The sequence below is a fragment of the Lampetra planeri genome, chromosome 33, assembly GCF_965212315.1.
Source record: "Lampetra planeri chromosome 33, kcLamPlan1.2.h2, whole genome shotgun sequence".
Lineage (NCBI taxonomy): Eukaryota > Metazoa > Chordata > Hyperoartia > Petromyzontiformes > Petromyzontidae > Lampetra > Lampetra planeri.
In genome coordinates, this window is record NC_136139.1 from 3,602,747 (window position 1) to 3,620,723 (window position 17,977).

A 17,977-nucleotide genomic window follows, 5' to 3' on the forward strand; every position below is an offset into this window, starting at 1 on the left:
AAGGGTTCGGCGGTGCTCATTTCTGCTCGTGTTGTAAATTCCACGGTATTATTGTGCACGCCAGTCCCCTCCGTTAGAAAACTTTCGACATCCTGCAGTAGTTCTCACTTCATTTTCCCCAGAAGCGTACGTGCAGATCCGTTCCCGTACCGGGGTTTGAACTTGCTCATTTCTGTTTTGGGAGACGAGGAATTTGATCTCCGATTCCCTCATTCCTCTCGCTGCCCCTTAGTGCGATTCCACGCGTACGTATATCTCTACGGAATTTTTTGCACACTTTTCAGCTCAGAAGATGAATCCCTGCAGTCACGAAAGCTTTAAATCGAACATTTTCAGCTCTTGTTAAACTTTATTTGCTAGTGTCTCTGCTGGTGCTGCAAATTGAATGACACCTAAAGTGACTATTAATAAAAGCAAGTGGGCTTGGGCAGGACACATTGTGAGAAGGGACGAGGGGCCAACGGTCCAAGACTGTGAGACGGCGCAGGAGCTGAAGGTTGGGAAAATGATCACCGTGGAGATGACATCAGCCATCAGCTCGTGAATAGGAATGAGCTGGATTGGTGCAATACGAGGCTGTAATTAATGACTCCGGGGGGGCCTTCATTCAGCAGTGGAGAGATCATGGCTCTTGATAAGAATACTAATGATGATGACACCTATGCTGTATATACAGTGTTTCTGAATGATGCAAGAGCAATGGTTATCGCGGGGTTTGTTGTTTGGTAGGGACTGAGTGTGGCAGAGTTTATGGGACGGTCGAAGGGTGAAAGTTCACGCATTTATCTTCATCCTCAATCGTCATCCCCATCATCATATTCAACACAGACTATCTTTTTTTGGATATAGCAACATTATCATCGTAAGTATCATCATCATTAACACGTGAGATTTTTTCTACAGAAATGTCACGCAGAAAAACGTGGCTTTAACCCAAAAAAATGCGTGTAAAGTGTAGTTATAAATAAGTAAAGGCTACACTTTTATTCAATTCAAAAGCAAATCAAGGTGGGCTAGGAGATGGCGGTACAACAACGACTGTTTCTACAAGGTGCAGGGCCTTCAACAACGCCTGCATTTTCTCCCACGTGGCAATCATTCAAGAAAATTCGCCAAACAATCGCAATTGCAGGACCCTTCTGAAAACGAGCTTTGAGACCCATCGAGGCGTTTCTGGATAAAGATACATTTTTTTTTAAATAGGAATTTCAGGATTACACAAACAGTGCGGTGCCGTGTGCCATGCTGCCAGGGAGAGCGGTTTAAAAAAAAAACATTCATCACCATTCAAACATCCAGTCTTGTAACGGCTGTGTACACACCGAGGACCCAGATACACATCTGCGTTTAGCAGTGCATCGGGCACATTTGCATCGCTTGATTGGGGTTGGTGGGTGCGGATGGGGGAGGAGAGGATGGAGGGGCAGGGTGCGAAGGTTGAATTTGGCGGTGGGTGGAGAGTGGCGGAGAGAGAATTAAGGAGCTGGGAGTTTGTGGGTGGGTAGGTGGAGGGTGATTGTGGCGAGAGGTGACGGTGGAGAGGTGGAGGGAGGGGGGGCCACGCTCTCTTGTTGTGAACCCACACGCACAACACCGAGGGGAAAAAGAAACCGCAGCGCTGACGCCATTTCCTTGCGGTCGTCTCGTTCGTCACTAATACTCATCAGCTGTCCATTTGTGCGGATGCGTTCTGTCGGCGGCTCGGGAACAAGTGGCAGGAGTTAATGAGGGAATGATCAGTTTGCAGGATGGACGCGAGGCGTGTGGGTGGGGGTGCTGTGACTTTTCTTTATTCGTGAGGTTATTTATTTATTTATCTGCACCCCCCCCCCTCCCGCGATTGTAGCCCTCCATTCCGTGCCGGTCCGAGACCACCTCGAGATTGAGAGGCACGGGCAACAGCTGGGTTAGGTCCCCCGCCCCAACCTCCCCCCCAACACCCCCCCCCAACCCCCCCCAACCTCCCCCCCAACCACCCCCTCCGCCAACAAAAAAAGGGGGGGGGGGGCATTTGCGAAATAAAGCAGCGGCCGCTATGCAAGGGCACATGTCTCGCGCGCTCGCACCGGCTTCTCATGATAAGCTGGTGTTACCATTTTTATTTAAACCATAATTTATGCGGGGTCCCATTCCTCCCTTTTGTCGCCGCTTTGTTTCTTTATAAAAAAAAATAGAATAATCGCTCAAGGATTATCCGATGCATGGCCTCCGTGTGCCGTAGAACAACACTTTACATTTGTACATTATTCGAGTAATGGTCTTTACACATTCTTGTTCTGCTTCCCCTACCCACCACCTCCCACCGCCCCCCTATTGCGAGCCTAACCTCGCTGTTCCATTTGATTTGTTTATTTAGCCAATTCTCCAAATGTTTGTTTCATCGGGCATTAAATATCGCCGCACATGTGTTGTGGCCGAAACGTCGTGAGAATTGTATTCTGTTTTATTTTTATTGTTTTATCATTTCCCTTCTACGTCACTTTACCAAAAGATCCAAGAATATGAATCCCTGCAGTCACGAAAGCTTTAAATCGAAACTCAGCTACTTGCATAGAGAAGTGGCTCAAAAGATTGTATAACAGAGTGGCTATTGAGCACCCAAAAGTGGCATCATCCAGAGATCGTTATCCTCTTATACGAGGGTAATCCAGTTGTCGAGCAGTGTGCTGCATGCAAAACAACTACCACTGTTATTTTTATTTCACCAGGTTAAAGCCCACTGAGCTATTTAGCTCTTTCTCAAAAGCGATCCGGCCAAAAATGACAGCTCAACGAAGTGGCTTATCACGTAGAAATGAATTGCAGCCAAATACTCAAATCGCATGTTTATAAATGTGGAGGGAAACACCAGAGGAGCCGGAGAAAAATTCACGCGACCATTGGTAGAACATGCAAACTCCAAATATACTGTGGGCGCCAGGGGTCGGTATCGAACCCACGACCTCCTGCATACCAGGCGAGGGAGTTGACATCTTGCCACCGCAGCGTGCTCATGGGATCCATGTACGTACATGGGACACTTGAAATAACCATTTGTTAAATCAAAGGTATTCCTGGATGGATAACTGTTTTTTGCCCGTTGCATTCTGTCATGTTTGTTCGCATTTTTTTACCACAAGGTGTGGTCAATACAGACGTGATGACTTGCAATAGGTATCTATTTGGTGTTTGAACATATTAACGCCTGTTTTATTTCAAGAAAGGGTAAAACCTATTCGTATTTTCCACTCCCTGTTTTGGCCTGTCACAAACTGGGTCCAGAGTTACTATTTACAATTATTTGGTGGCAGAGATTGGGTGCAGAGAATTAAAATAACTACTTTGGGCTCTGCGGATCATCCACACGTCAAAACCAAAAAATGCATCAACCGGGGTTGTAATTTAACATCAGCGCGCACTAACACCATGGTGTGGTCGTAGGAGAAGATAACAACGATTGTCACATCATGGGATCAAGGGAGGAGGCATTGGAAGAAACAGAACGAGTTGAAAAGCGTCTTGCGTGTGAACACCAAAGTGATTTTTTTTAGTTTAAAGATAACATACTTCGTTGCGATAAAAAATATAGATTTAAGACACTGCGTAAATGACACACGATAAAAAAATAGATATATACACCGTAGAGCACGAGACATTTTAGTCATCTTCTTTACCGTCTCGTGCCGTAAAAGTGACACGCGTTGCGAGATGGCAAAGAACTTCCAACGATGTGGAGTTTTTGTTGTTCTTGCTGTTGTTGAAGTCTGCATTTACGTCGTGACAAATGGCCGGTTGTAAAGCGTCAAGCCCTGTTTTGCCCCCGCATCTTGCCATGCCGCGGTAGCCTCTCCCTGCCAGGGGGAAGAATCTAGAAAAGCTGCGTGGAGAACACCAAATGACCTTTACGAAAAAAAAAATCTAAACAACGTAATAAGGCGATAAATAAACCTCGGCTTATTGCCGAACAGTTCGTCTCCAACAGAGGCTGTCAGCGTAAACACTAAGTTACATCTTCACACGTATGGTTTCGCGAGCAATATTATGACCGGTAATACATTTTTGGGTTCGGGCCGCATAATGATCTGGGGTCAAGTTTGTGTTGTTAAGACCCTCCACCACCCGACATATAATAGGACGTATTTTGTGTTTGTCATTGATTGAACCGTTTTTAGTGTCACCAACAGCAGCATTTACGGTTTCTAGCCTCGCAAATGTTGACGGGGGGGGGGGGGGGGACGATTTACGGGCAGGCTGAAAGTTGAGTCAACATCAGTTGAAGAACTCTCAAGCAAGCTTCATTCTAAATTGAATACACAGAAAATAACAAAAGCAATGCAACATCTAGAACACAAATACAAAGTTACGGGAAACTGATATCGCGATTATTTCCCTATTGTGAACATTCGGAATGTACCTTGTTGTAGTGTTGCAAATACGATCGCGGCAAGCCTACCAACTACAATGCAACGCCAATGACATCCACATACTCGAGCAAAGTGCAGCCTGCTGTGTTGACAGTCTGGTATATTGCCTTAGTACATGGTGAACACTTTTGCTGACCAATGTGCATGTGTTTACCGGGTGAGGCTGTGGTGGCATGGTAGTTGTAGTCGATCCGTGAAGCCCAGTGAGGTCAGAGATCCTCTTGTTCAACACGCATCTGGGTAACAAAGCAAACACAGGAAAAGCAGAACGTAAAAAACATATACAGAATACAAATACATTTAACGTATGTGCATGTATTGTGTGCAGCATCGAGTAACACGGGTGGTGCATCTGCTAGCTATCTCAGTCAACCCAAAACACCTGGGTCTGTCCCGTGACCCTCTTCCAGCGAGCCTTCGCCATTCACGTAGCCTCACAGTGCACCTAGCCTGGCACAAGTGCTGTGGCGGCATAACCACCACTTAGTGGGGAATTGTGTGGTGTGTTCTGTGTGCATGTATCTGTGAGCGTGACCAACAAACGTTTTGCCTCGACAATGACAGACAGATGCATGGCTTGGAATTCCACTAAGAGACCGAAACAGGAATGCCAATTAGATGATGGCAATTGCTTAACCAGACAGTTCAAACTATGAATATGACATATTTAAAACAACATGAATTAAAACTGTTAAGAAAAGGAAGTGCTGCTCCTGGGCAGCATACGTTGCTTCGAAAGGGGGCGATGGTCAATGGTCAAGAATTATCAGGAGCCGTGGAATGCACCACGCAACTGAGATGCCATCCACAGATCACACCGGGCGATGAGCGCGTGGGTTATCGCGTAGCGGACTGGTGAGAGGCGGCGGTGGCTTGAGAAGGCCTTCACCCAGCAGTGGAACGACTGTGGCGTATGATGACGGTAGGTCTGATGGGAGAGGATGACCACATTCCCATTAAAACAAGGAACCCGCTTTGCTTGCAGTGGTTTAAGTGCAATGTGTCAGGCTGACCTTTACCATTTAATACACGGTAATATAGATGTAAATTCTCAAACCAACGTAATAAGCTGCCAACACCACGATACAGCCACTCACTAAATGCCCTTGTTTGCCCACCTCATTAGGCGTGCAAGCAATGCTACCACGAAGGACAGCTTTATTATTGCCCATACCTCAATGTCTAATTGGCCTACATTATAATGTGCCAGACGGATTGGCCAACGCTTGCAATGCAGCACCATTGGACGGATTATTGTATGTGTGTACGTTGAATTTGGTTCGGCACCGTACGTAGTCAACCGTGATCATCAGACGTGCTGGGGATTACACACATGTTCGTTGGACATCCAGCGAATAATAAAAGAATGCCCTTTATCTATCCAGGAGAACATCGCTGAGACTTTTTTTTTCAGAACGGTCTTGCATTTTGTGGGGCGTTATGGTCATGCTGCTGCACCACTTGCAGGGCAATGACGTCGTCTGTGAGTGAGTGTGTGTCTGATAAAACGGGTTACGGGAAGTCTGGACGGTTTTCCTGCATACAAGCGGCGTAACTCCAGGCACTTTATTATCCTCATGCTGCACAATAAAAAGAAAAATTCAAGAAACTGGCCAAACATCACCAAAAAAGGTGATTTTTTTAAAATCGTAATGAACAAAAAAAATATCCTTTACACTGATAACACAAATTCTTGGGTCTTTCGGTAAAGTCACGTAGATAGGTTCAAATAAAATAACAAAAAATTACGAAAAAAACCACGACTTTTCGATCGCAACACAAGCAATCGTCATCAAGCAATCGTCATCATCATGTTGCGATCGAAACGTCGTAGTTTTTTTGTTATTTTTTCTTCTTTTCTTTGAACCTATCTACGTGACTTTACCGAAAGACCCAAGCATATGAATCCCTGCAGTCACGAAAGCTTCAAGCCACTGACAACACACTTCCTTTGTATGAGTGAAGAATTATAAGTGGGCCCCATGCTCAAACGAGCTGGGAAGGTGGTCATCTCTGTATGGCAGCCTTGAGCCAGTGGTGAATATGCAACGCTTTGTGTCGCGTGCCACAGTACAATCAACTCTTCACCTCCCACGATGAGGTGCTCTCATGTATTGATCGTGAATGGACGAGAAGGTGAGTTAGCCCATGAGCAGAATTATAAATTGCGACCTTTCAAATTGTCGAGTCAAGAGCCGCCCCAGCCCCTGACCCAGCACGACACCAAAGCGTACGCGGCAATGTGACGTGTGCAGGTGGGGGGGGGAGGGCAACGGTGCAGCCCTGCAATGGCTTTACGCGTGCCACTGCTGGCAGATGGGACTCCACGAAAAGAGGGAGCTCTGTAGAGCTTCATACTCTTAGTTCTTTCGGTAAAGTCACAAATCTGGCTGTGACGGTCCCACCTGATGACGGAGACTTGTGTTGCCTCCGAAACGTCGTGATTTTATTATTTTATTTTTATTAATTTTAATTTCATTTTTTTACCTACGTGACTTTACCGAAAGAACTAAGAGTATGAATCCTTGCAGTCACGAAAGCTTCAAATCTAGAACTCTGTAGAGCTCCTTTCGGGGTGGGGGGGGGGGGGGGTAATTTGCCTACTCTTCCACGCTGGCTGCACATCTTGGAAGAGGTGGGAGTACCCATATTTTTCCCCCACCACACGCGACACGTCGATTAATAAATGTACCCCGTTGTGTCAACTGCCGCTCCAGGAGATTGTGTCGAACCATCGACCAACCTGGCTTGCAAGTCCAGTGAGTTGACCCTCACACCACGGCAGGATCCAAACGATTGTGTAAATATTGCGACTCCTTTTCGTTCATGCCGAACTCAGGAAAGTAAACGTGTTAACAGGTGAATATCCAACGCGCCCCTTGTTTGGCTTTGCGTTGCTTGTCATCTGTCCAAGGCCCGGTCATACAAATCGGGCAAATTTGTCGTGAAAACGGATGACCTGCAAAGCTCGATAGGATGATTTACCCGCGTAATAGGTCGGCAAGGGGGCAGAAATATGGTTCTAATGTTCAACTGCTTTCCAGTGACGGGCACACACCGTATTTATAATTCAAAAGTCATCTACGTCAATGTCTTAACCTGTGCAATTGACTTCACGCTGAACCCTACACATTTCACGATGCTGGCGCTGACGAATCTAACCTTTACGATCTACGATTGCAAATAGCTGCCTCTAAATTAGGGGTCAGTGGGTGACTTAAAGGTGCTGCAAGTTACCTTTAAGTGAAAGGTTTTCTGGCTTAGACACTGAACGGGAACTCTGATGATCATTGACGGGGGGGGGGGGGGGGGGGTATTATTTTTATGATGTTGCCTGCCTGAACAGTCATTTGTCATGTTGTTTTTCTTTTTCCGCACGCTCAAATTGTGCTTTATCAAAGCTGGTGGCCCCGAGTCTGAACTGCAAATTCCACGAGATTGCGACGGGCGGAAGTTCGACAATAGGACAACTATGGTGGATTTTCTGACAAAAATAGTACCGTGTTTTATTGATCCGGAGGGATGATGGACTCGGTCGGCCCCCTAACCTGGATATGAACTAGCCATCTCCCAATTGCAAGTTTCAGCCACAATGCCACCCAATTTTGTTCATCGTTATTATTGTCATCATAAACGCTTTTTTTTAATCGAGGCGACCTAAATGTGTTAGCGAGGTGGAGCGGTGGCGCAGTGATTAGCACGCTGCACTATGAACCTAGCAATATTAGGTTCACTTCGCGTCAGTATGTTCACAGTGTACTTGGATGGCGAAGTCAGTCCGAATCACTCCCAATCACATTCGTCAGGTCCTCAATAACTCCCCTCGTCATTGCTTGATTGTTTTTTTCATTTTTCACCTACGTGACTTTACCGAAAAAACTAAGAGTATCAAGCAAAGCCCTTTAGGACCCATGCTCTTAACCTTACACAATGCGAGTCCAACGCCCGACGAAGCTTTGAGAGCTGAATGGCGTTCAAATGAACTCACAAACAAACACCCCGTGAAGTACCCAACGCAGAAGATCTCTAATTTTGTTCTTCCACGAAGCTGGTGGTCCACCCAAAACCGCATCCACTGCACAAACTGTTGCATACGCGGATACCTGATGATGCACAGATTGAAATGAAACAACTATCTCGACAGCATGTCAATAGAAGGGAGGGTGGGTGTGTGGGGGGGGTGGTCTTCCAGATGGACTGACAAAATCCCGTGGAACGATTATCGCAGGATTTAGACGCGTTACCAAAAAAAGAAAAAAAATTATCGGCCCGCTAGATTTCCACGGCTCTCATGTGCGGCCCATTGCACAAGAAGGCCCCTTCGGGCGGCACGCGTCACAGATGAACCGCGAGGAGGCACGAGGCCTCTCGCTTCGACAGATGGGCACCGGGGCCTGCTGCGCGCTTCGGGTGGGATTCGGTCTCGTCACCCCGTGACAACATGCGCTGGAAAACCCCTTGAAGCGCTTCTGGGGGGTGGCGGCGGTGGAGGAAGGAGGAGGAGGAGGAGGAAGGGCGAAGAGGAGGGGGAGGACGAAGAGGACGAGGAGGGGGAGGGAGAGGAGGGGAAGGACGAAGAGGAGGGGGCGGACGAGGAGGACGAAGAGGAAAAGAGGAAGGACGAGGAAGAGGAGGACGAAGAGGGGGGGGGGACGAGGAGGGGGAGGAGGGGGAGGGAGAGGACGAGGAGGGGGAGGGAGAGGAGGGGGAGGACGAGGAGGGGGAGGGAGAGGAGGGGGAGGGAGAGGAGGGGGAGGACGATGAGGGGGAGAAAGAGGAGGAGGAGGAGGGGGAGGGAGAGGAGGGGGAGGAAGATGAGGGGGAGGAGGGGGAGGGAGAGGAGGGGGAGGGAGAGGAGGGGGAGGGAGAGGAGGAGGAGGAGGGGGAGGGAGAGGAGGGGAAGGACGATGAGGGGGAGGGACGAGGAGGGGGGGAGGGGGGGGACGAGGAGGGGGAGGGAGAGGAGGGGGAGGAAGAGGAGGAGGAAGGACGAAGAGGAGGGGGCGGACGAGGAGGACGAAGAGAAGAGGAAGGACGAGGAAGAGGAGGACGAAGAGGGGGGGGACGAGGAGGGGGAGGAGGGGGAGGGAGAGGAGGACGAGGAGGGGGAGGGAGAGGAGGAGGAGAAGGAGGAGGGGGAGGAAGATGAGGGGGAGGAGGGGGAGGGAGAGGAGAGGGAGGAGGGGGAGGACGATGAGGGGGAGGGACGAGGAGGGGGAGGGAGAGGAGGGGGAGGACGAGGAGGGGGAGGGAGAGGAGGGGGAGGAGGGGGAGGGAGAGGAGGGGGAGGACGAGGAGGGGGAGGGAGAGGAGGGGGAGGACGAGGAGGGGGAGGGAGAGGAGGGGGAGGAGGGGGAGGACGAGGAGTGGGAGGGAGAGGAGGGGGAGGGAGAGGAGGGGGAGGAGGGGGAGGAGGGGGAGGAGGGGGAGGACGAGGAGGGGGAGGGAGAGGAGGGGGAGGAGGGGGAGGACGAGGAGGGGGAGGACGAGGAGGGGGAGGGAGAGGAGGGGGAGGACGAGGAGGGGGAGGGAGAGGAGGGGGAGGGAGAGGAGGGGGAGGACGAGGAGGGGGAGGGAGAGGAGGGGGAGGAGGGGGAGGACGAGGAGGGGGAGGGAGAGGAGGGGGAGGGAGAGGAGGGGGAGGACGAGGAGGGGGAGGACGAGGAGGAGGAGGAGGGGGAGGAGAGGGGGAGGGAAAGGACGAGGGGAGGAGGGAGAGGAGGGGGAGGGAGAGGAAGGCGCGTGTGCGTGCATACGCGCGTGAGCGGCGAGATTTTCGCAGGGATTCCGTAAAGAGGGCTGCGCTGCTCACAGGTTTAATCCCCTCCTAAGTGATACTGAGCAAGCTGCCGACGCTAAATCCCACCATCCCACCCCCAAAGCCTAAGCTGCCCGCAGTGTCCTGACGTGAATGCGATGACTTGTAAGTAGGGGGTTAGCATTAACCCTGTGCACACAAAGTCGAGCGCCGGCGTGTATGCTAAAGAAATTTAGCGGTGCCACTATTTGTGTTCTGTTTTTTCTACATATTTCTCTCTCTCTCCAACAGCGTTCAGTGTGTGGAGACACTGCGGCAGAGTGCAAGGAAACAGGAGCGCGCTCACATTGCTCTGTCTTCACATTTAAATCCCCCAAAAATCTATTTCTTAGTTCGTCAGCCTATTGGCGTTCCAGTCCAATATTACCCGGCAGCATTTATTGAAGGAAGAAAACTCTGGATCGGTCTCGACCTTCTAGGTCTCATCAGTAGCTCAATTCCTGGCTTGTAATTAGCACCCTGAACTACGATCTGGATTACTACCTAAGTTTGACTCCTTGCCATACCGAACAACAGTGGAGCATGATATTGGAAACATGTCCAGGGCCTCCCACCATACAGCATGTCTTACCTAGTGTAGTGTGTGCAACGTCAGAATTGGGGAGACATTATGCTGCTGGGCATGGTGCTGGCCACAGCACCCCATCATCTTAAATTCTGGTCTAAATCGGTGCTTATGAACATCCCTTGCCCGCTGTGGTCTCTGCCTTAGCACGAGCAATCTGTGTGTGTGTGTGTGTTTATGTGTGCGTCTTGCTAGGGAGCGGTAGTGTAGCGGTTAGCGCGCTGCGCTATGAACCTGGCGACCCGGGTTCGATTCCCGCTCACGGCTAACACCAGTGACGATTATCTGAACCGATCCTGGGCCTCCCCTAGGTCGACTCAGCCTTAAATGAGTACCTGGTGCGGTGTGTAAACATCGCCACTGGGGAGACAAAGGCGGTCGGGCGTGGTGCTGGCCACCCAACCCCCTCGTGTACCGTTCCGGCCTTCATAGGTGCCCGCTAACAGCACTTGCCCCTACAGTCTGTTAAGGCTATACGGGGGATCTTTGTCTTGTTAGTGCACGTGTTCGTGCCTGCGTGTAGAAGCCACCCTCCAGCGGCTATAGGAGACGGGAGGCACGGACAGCGGTGACAATGGGCAAAGCGCCCGGGTGGCTAAACCACAGCAAGTAGACACAGCAAGGAGTGGCCCTCTCCCCCTGGGTTGCATCTGCCAGTCATCTCAGTTAACCCCCAGGCACCCGGCTCCTCTCCTATAACACGCTGCCGGTGAGACACTCACACCTGACGTGGCCTCAAAGTGGACCTGGGCATGGCGAAAGGACACGGCGGCGATATCGCAGACGCTTGAGCGCGCGAAAGGCAGTCGTCGTCGACGTTACGCACGTGTGGTTCGAGTCAAGTCGACCGAAGACATTCTAGATTTGAAGCTTTCGTGACTGCAAGGATTCATACTGTTAGGTTTTTTCGGTGAAGTCACGTAGGTAAAAAAATAAAATTAAAAGTTAGTAAAAGTAATCATGGAAATAAAATAAAATAATAAATCACGACGTTTCGGAGGCAACACAAGTCTCCGTCATCAGGTGGGGCCGTCACAGCTAAAATTACTGCATCACTTGTTGCAGTCATTTTTTGCAGTAATTTTAGCTGTGACGGTCCCACCTGATGACGGAGACTTGTGTTGCCTCCGAAACGTCGTGATTTATTATTTTCTTTTATTTCCATTATTACGTTTATTAACTTTTAATTTTATTTTTTTACCTACGTGACTTTACCGAAAAAACCTAACAGTATGAACGAAGACATGTCCAGTTGCCGCAGCGTGTCGCGCGGATGGAACATGGTGTAGGCCATGTGAACTGCACGGTCGGCTACGTACGGTGCGAAAGAGTTCAGGACGCGTAACAAAACCCAGCAAAAGTCAGCTTCAGATGCCCACCGTCAATTGTATTTTGCGCGCCTGGGTAACGGTGCACAAATTGCTGGCATTGTCGGCCACCGGGCTATTTAACCTCCATAACCAACGCCGGGCCACACTGACGCATGCACGCACAGATGCGTGCCAGCACGCTCAGTATGACCTCGCTTGGAGAGGCAGAAACTCAAACGGTGCTTGCGGCCTCACAACAACAACAAAAACAACAACTAAAGCTACACAGCCACGAAGTTTTTGGTTCCTTACAGTGGGAAGACACAGATGTCAAATGGACTAACGCTAAGCCTTAACTAATGAATTGCTACTTTGTAATCCACCCTTGAGGTGGCTCTGTTTTCTGGCACTGCCGTGAGGCCTGTTAATTTACCCCCAGGACGAATCTTTAGGGCCTCAAAGCTTAAAGAAGGTCTTCAAAAATCACACGAGCCCATTTTGAATCACTGCGCTGGAGTGCTATGAACATAACCTCCTCACTTCTTTTGGAAAAGTCAGCCTCCGCTAACGTGACAAAACTAAAGAAATCGACAAGCGTACTCTTTTTTTCCCGGTAAAGTCACGTAGGTGAAAACAAAATAAAATAAAACAACTAAATTATTTTATTTAAATTTTTTGTTTTATTTTACTTTATTTTATTAAAATTTAATTTATTATTTTATTTGTATTTACTTTATTTTATTTTGTTTTCACCTATGTGACTTTACCGATAAAAAAAACCATTGCAGTCACGAAAACTTCAAATCTAAAATCGACAAGCGTTCTATATCTCTGCATATAAGAAAACCCGTAAATGTGTTGGTCCATTGGCTTATTAGCATCTCTGACTTACGTTAACCACCATGATTTGTGTAAGCACACAAACGCTTTTTAGCTTTCACCTTCTGGGTCTCATAAGTAGGCAGGCATGTACAAACAACAAACACACCTGCTGGTTTGCCAGGTAACATTGGCAAGAGCACTCCCTCTAAACAATGTGTTGTTGGTGCAAAACCAAAATACGTATCTACTGAATATGAATGTGTTTTTAGTCGATGTCATTCATTACTCAGATTGCTCAACCTAGACTGCGATGAGGCGGTGCTTTTGCACTACACTTCGGTTAATTAAAAATAAACCGGTTAAATATGTAGTTTTCAAGCTATGAAAGTGAACTACCTTCTGTTATGCTCAAGCCTGCGTTGTAGGAAACAATCACGTGAACTCCCAGCTTCTTTGTAAATCTTCTGCAGGATGAAAGCCTCCTCACGTCCGTATTGGTCAAGGGGATTTTGATTTGAAGCTTTCGTGACTGCAGGAATTCATACGCTTTGGTTCTTTCGGTAAAGTCACGTAGGTAGAAAATAAAATAAATAACGACGTTTCGGGCGCTTGTGTTGCGCCCGAAACGTCGTTATTTATTTTATTTTATAACTACGTGACTTTACCGAAAGAACCTAAGACGATGTCAAGGGGAATGTTTGACCGCATAATCACCACACCGGTGGGTGAAGGCGCATGGACGCAGTATCGGTTCAAATATCACGCGCCACTGATGATAGTCATGGCTGGCAATCGAACTCAGGTCCCCGGTATCACAGGGCAATGCACTAACCACTAAACCACCGCTCCCGCACACACAAAGACAAAGGTCTCCCCGGTAGCCTACACTGTTAGCGAACATTGACGAAGGCCGTCGCAGCACACGAGGGAGTAATTGTGCCACAGCACAAAGACAAAGATCTCACGTGTGGCCTTAGCATGCTTTTGGAGGAAGCGCTCTTAGCGAACACCTATGAAGGCTGGCACACACACGCACGCACGTACACACATGCACACACGGTAGAGGCTGCTAATGTGTAATATGTATTCAGCTTGGCTGCCTGTAGTTAAATGTATTCCAATATGAGTCGATCTGTAATTGTTGTAACATGGCAGTGGCCATTGCCGCTGCTGCTGCTGCAGCTGCCTAGGCAGCATTCCTTTGTGGATTGTGCTGACTTGAAAGGATGATCACTAACGACGCTTGCCCAACAGAGATTGCAAGACTCGCTAACGTGCGCGCACGCAAACACGTGCACACACACACACACAATCGTATTCGCAAACGTGCACCGAGACAAATCTTCATTAAAAAAAGCAAAAATCCCCCCCCCACCTCCCAGTAAACCTCTGCTCACCGAACACAAACATTGCCAAGCATTAAAACAACTCTGATTTAACATTACAATTTAATCTACGACGCATTAGAATGGGGCTATGAACAAAATTCATATCAAAAATGCAATTATATGAAAATCATATAAACCATGGTCTGTGGTGCAATATGAAAGCAAACAATGAATCATGTTTTTATGGTTATTGTACAATGCACAGTGAGGTTTAATCACTGCACCAACTTTGCCAAGATTTGTCAATTGCATTTTTCAGGCCCTAAGCTCCATCAATCAAATGAGTGCCGGCTCGGATTGGGTACCATCATGAGCTGAGAAAATGAGCACTTAACGAGCATTGTAATGAATTGGCTCATGCACTGTTGTTGTTGTTGTGTGCAAATTAAATTTTAAGAAATGCAACCAAATCTTTAAAAGGAAGTTTGCACACCCGTTTTTTTAAGAAAACTCTGATGTCAGTCAATCAACCTTAATTTAATGTAGCGCCCTTTACAATGCAATCATCGTACTTCACATGTAAACATAACGTTACATCGTTAAACATTTGAGATACACAGAATAGTAAAAAGTATATATAACAGAGATGATAAAATCTAATGTCTGATGGAACTTTAAACAGCCGTTGGGCCAGCAAATATGGGGATAGTCGGCAAATTCAGGAGTGGTAAATAAATGGTGCAACACACGCACACAAATTGCACCGTCAAAAACTAATAGGAGAATAAATATACGAAACCTGTACGCATTAACTAATTCACGTTCAAAGTCCTGAATATATATCGAGAGAGAAGTGTTGCATTTTGCTGGATTTATTTCAGGACTTTTGTCGCAAATTCTGCAGAATGACCTATCACAACACCTCCCAACCTAAATGCGGACTCTCAAATATGTTTTCTTGAATGTTCCTTTTTAAATGTCAAATGGCTCCTGACGACTAAAGTCAGGGCGGCAAAGTTCAATTGCCTCGGATGAGACGGTTAATATTCATCACAAATTGCTACCATGGCGATATCATTGTTACGTGTGCGCTATTTATAGTTTAGCGGTGGTGGCTTTTAGTGGTTTAGGTGCTCAGCTTTGTGGTCAGGGTCACTGGTTCGAATCCGGTCTCAGTCTCCTGGTAATAATATGCCGGTGGCTGCATTATTAAATAAAAGCACTGGCTGCTAATTTGTGCAGAAATGAATAATTCCGTGGCTTTGCATGCAGGGGTAGGACACTGCGTGGTGGGGTCAAGGGCACTATCTGTCATTTATCACAGAGAAACAATAATGAAAACGCACCATGATAGCGAGATGTGAACTACCTCGCCTGGGATACAGGAGTTCGTGGGTTCGATCTCGACCCCGACGCCTGCTGTACATTTGGAGTTTGCATGTTCTCGCCGCGGTAGTGTGGATTTTTCTCCAGGTCCTCCGGTTTTTCCCTCCACATTTAGAAACACGCTTTTAGATTATTTAGCTGCTATAAAGGTCCGCATGATAAGCCACTTCGTTGAGCCATCATCTGTGGCCAGGTCACTTCTGAAAAACAGCTAAATAGTTCAGTGGGCCTGACCTGGAAGAAAAAAATTGTTCAGTTAAAATTGTTAAAATAATAAGAATTTGATCCCTCTGCAATGTGGAGTGTGAAAGTTCTACCGCTGGCTATGAGCACTGCCCAATTACTCGTTTGATCAGGGAGACACCTCAATTTTAACAGAAATTCCGGCTGGGTCGCTGTGTGGCAACCAACAGTGCTGAACTCACAATTTAAAGGTTGCAAGTTCAAAACCTAGTCAGAGGTAAATTGAGCATACCATCCCTCTGAATATAATCTCCGCCAACCTGAGTTGGATTCCCGGTCATGGCTAATAGCAGTGCCGGGTAATTTCTGGGCTTGTCCCACATGCCCCGATTCATCAACCCACACTGCCCAAAATGGTGAAGTATGGTCCAACAACGCCATGATGGGCACAGGTTATGGGGGGGACTTCAAGAGAGGAGTGACAAAAGGCCGCAATTAATTTTATTATTAGAACTGTATACATGGGACGTTGAGTGGCATCGTCAAACAATTGCAGGGCTGAACCCTTATCTTTTAATGGGAAGTTAAGGGTCGTCAAACTAGTTTAGCAAAGGCGTTTGTATTCCTTATTTTGCACTATTTTATGGCATCTTAATCCTCACTCTGGGTGCACGATTTTGCAATATGTTTCTCTAATCTTAGTGTTCAATTTAGTTAAATATTAAATGTATCATCAAGTAATATTTTGTGCGTTACTTAAATTTGTTGCCTTTTTCATAGCTGTAATTATTGTATTCATCATTTTTATGCGACCTTTTGTAAAACGTTGTGTTTTTCATTTTACAGTGTTTTTGTTTGTTGATGAAACCCAATTCAAGAGCTTCTTAGCTCACAGGGCAATTATAAATAAAATGTTCAAACTGTTCAACTGTGGAAGCACTGATCCCCCCCCCCCCCATCATTGCAATGTGGATGTTCCACGGCTGTATAATATCCACGATTTAAAATAAGCCTCAACCGCGTTGCTCAACTGGGCGGAACTACGCATTAACTTGTCTATACGCTGCAGTCTGCAATGTCATGGTTATTGGGGTGGAAGGGCAATGGGTAGTTGATACGTTCTGAACTTGTGTGGAAGATGAACAGCAGTGCTGTGCTGGCAGAATAAGTTGGAATGGAGGTGAGGCAGAGGTGATGATAGGAAGGGCAACGGGCAGCGGGGAGGGGGTAGCAAAATGCGGATATAGCAGACAATGATGGACGTGAAGATAATGGGGTGAATGGAATGGCAGCACGGAAGGTGGGGAGTGGAGGCGGTGCGGGTGGGGAGAAAGGTGAAAGCAAATTAAGGGCAGAGGGGATTACAGGAGATGGTGGTGGGGCGGGGGGCGACAGAGAAAGACAAAGACTGAGCGGGAGAGATGAACGAGCAGGAGGGGTGTCGAGAGAAATGGAAGGCCGAAAACTTCTCTGCAACCCACCACATCCATTGCGCCGACGTCCACAAATCACCGCTAATAATGGGGGAAACACTTTTATTATTATTATTCTTATTTTGGCCCCCAGCAAAAGAAAAGGACGGGAAATGTATGCGGGCTGGGTACTTACGGAGCAATGGTTCGGCAAGGAAGTGCCAAGCTGTCAAGCAAACGCAATCAATTATGGAAATGAAGCGAATGCTGCATTTAGTTAATTCCCCGCAGGCATTGGGGGGTGAGCGAATCAACTGGCCCACAGCAGGTATCGGAGCTCGCATTTTGCTCGTATTGTTTGTGTCTGTGCGGGAACTACAGCGTGTCCGATAATGCAATAGAATAGTGCATCTAATCGTGCAATGGAGGAGGTGATGATGCTGTGGTGTAACGGTGGGAACACTGGACCTCCAACACAGAGGTCGCGGGTTCGAGTCTATGTCCTGGAGAGAGAGAGTTGATATAATGGTGAGTTTTCTTAAACCCTGACCCCCCCCCACCACCACGGCCTCTGTCGATAAGTCAGTAGCGCGTGCGTGGGGTAAAGTGTGGGCAACGTCCACCCTTGCACGAGTTGTTTTGGACCGGTGTGGAAGAGTAGGCCAAAGACTCCCTGGAGGGATTCGTCAGAGCTCCATCTAGTCGGGCGCCCTTCTGTCACAGCAGGGGCTTGCAGGGCTGTACCTTTAA

The 17,977-nt window shown here is 47.8% G+C and overlaps 1 protein-coding gene across 1 annotated transcript in view; it reads right to left on the reverse strand.

The window, feature by feature from the left end:
- ECH1 (enoyl-CoA hydratase 1) overlaps positions 1 to 17,977 on the reverse strand; it is a 172,310-nt gene that overhangs the window by 151,279 nt on the left and 3,054 nt on the right. The window contains exon 2 of the mRNA XM_078610013.1: positions 4,558 to 4,639. The gene's annotated coding sequence lies outside the window, so the exon portion shown is untranslated. The remainder of the gene's footprint in view (positions 1 to 4,557; positions 4,640 to 17,977) is intronic.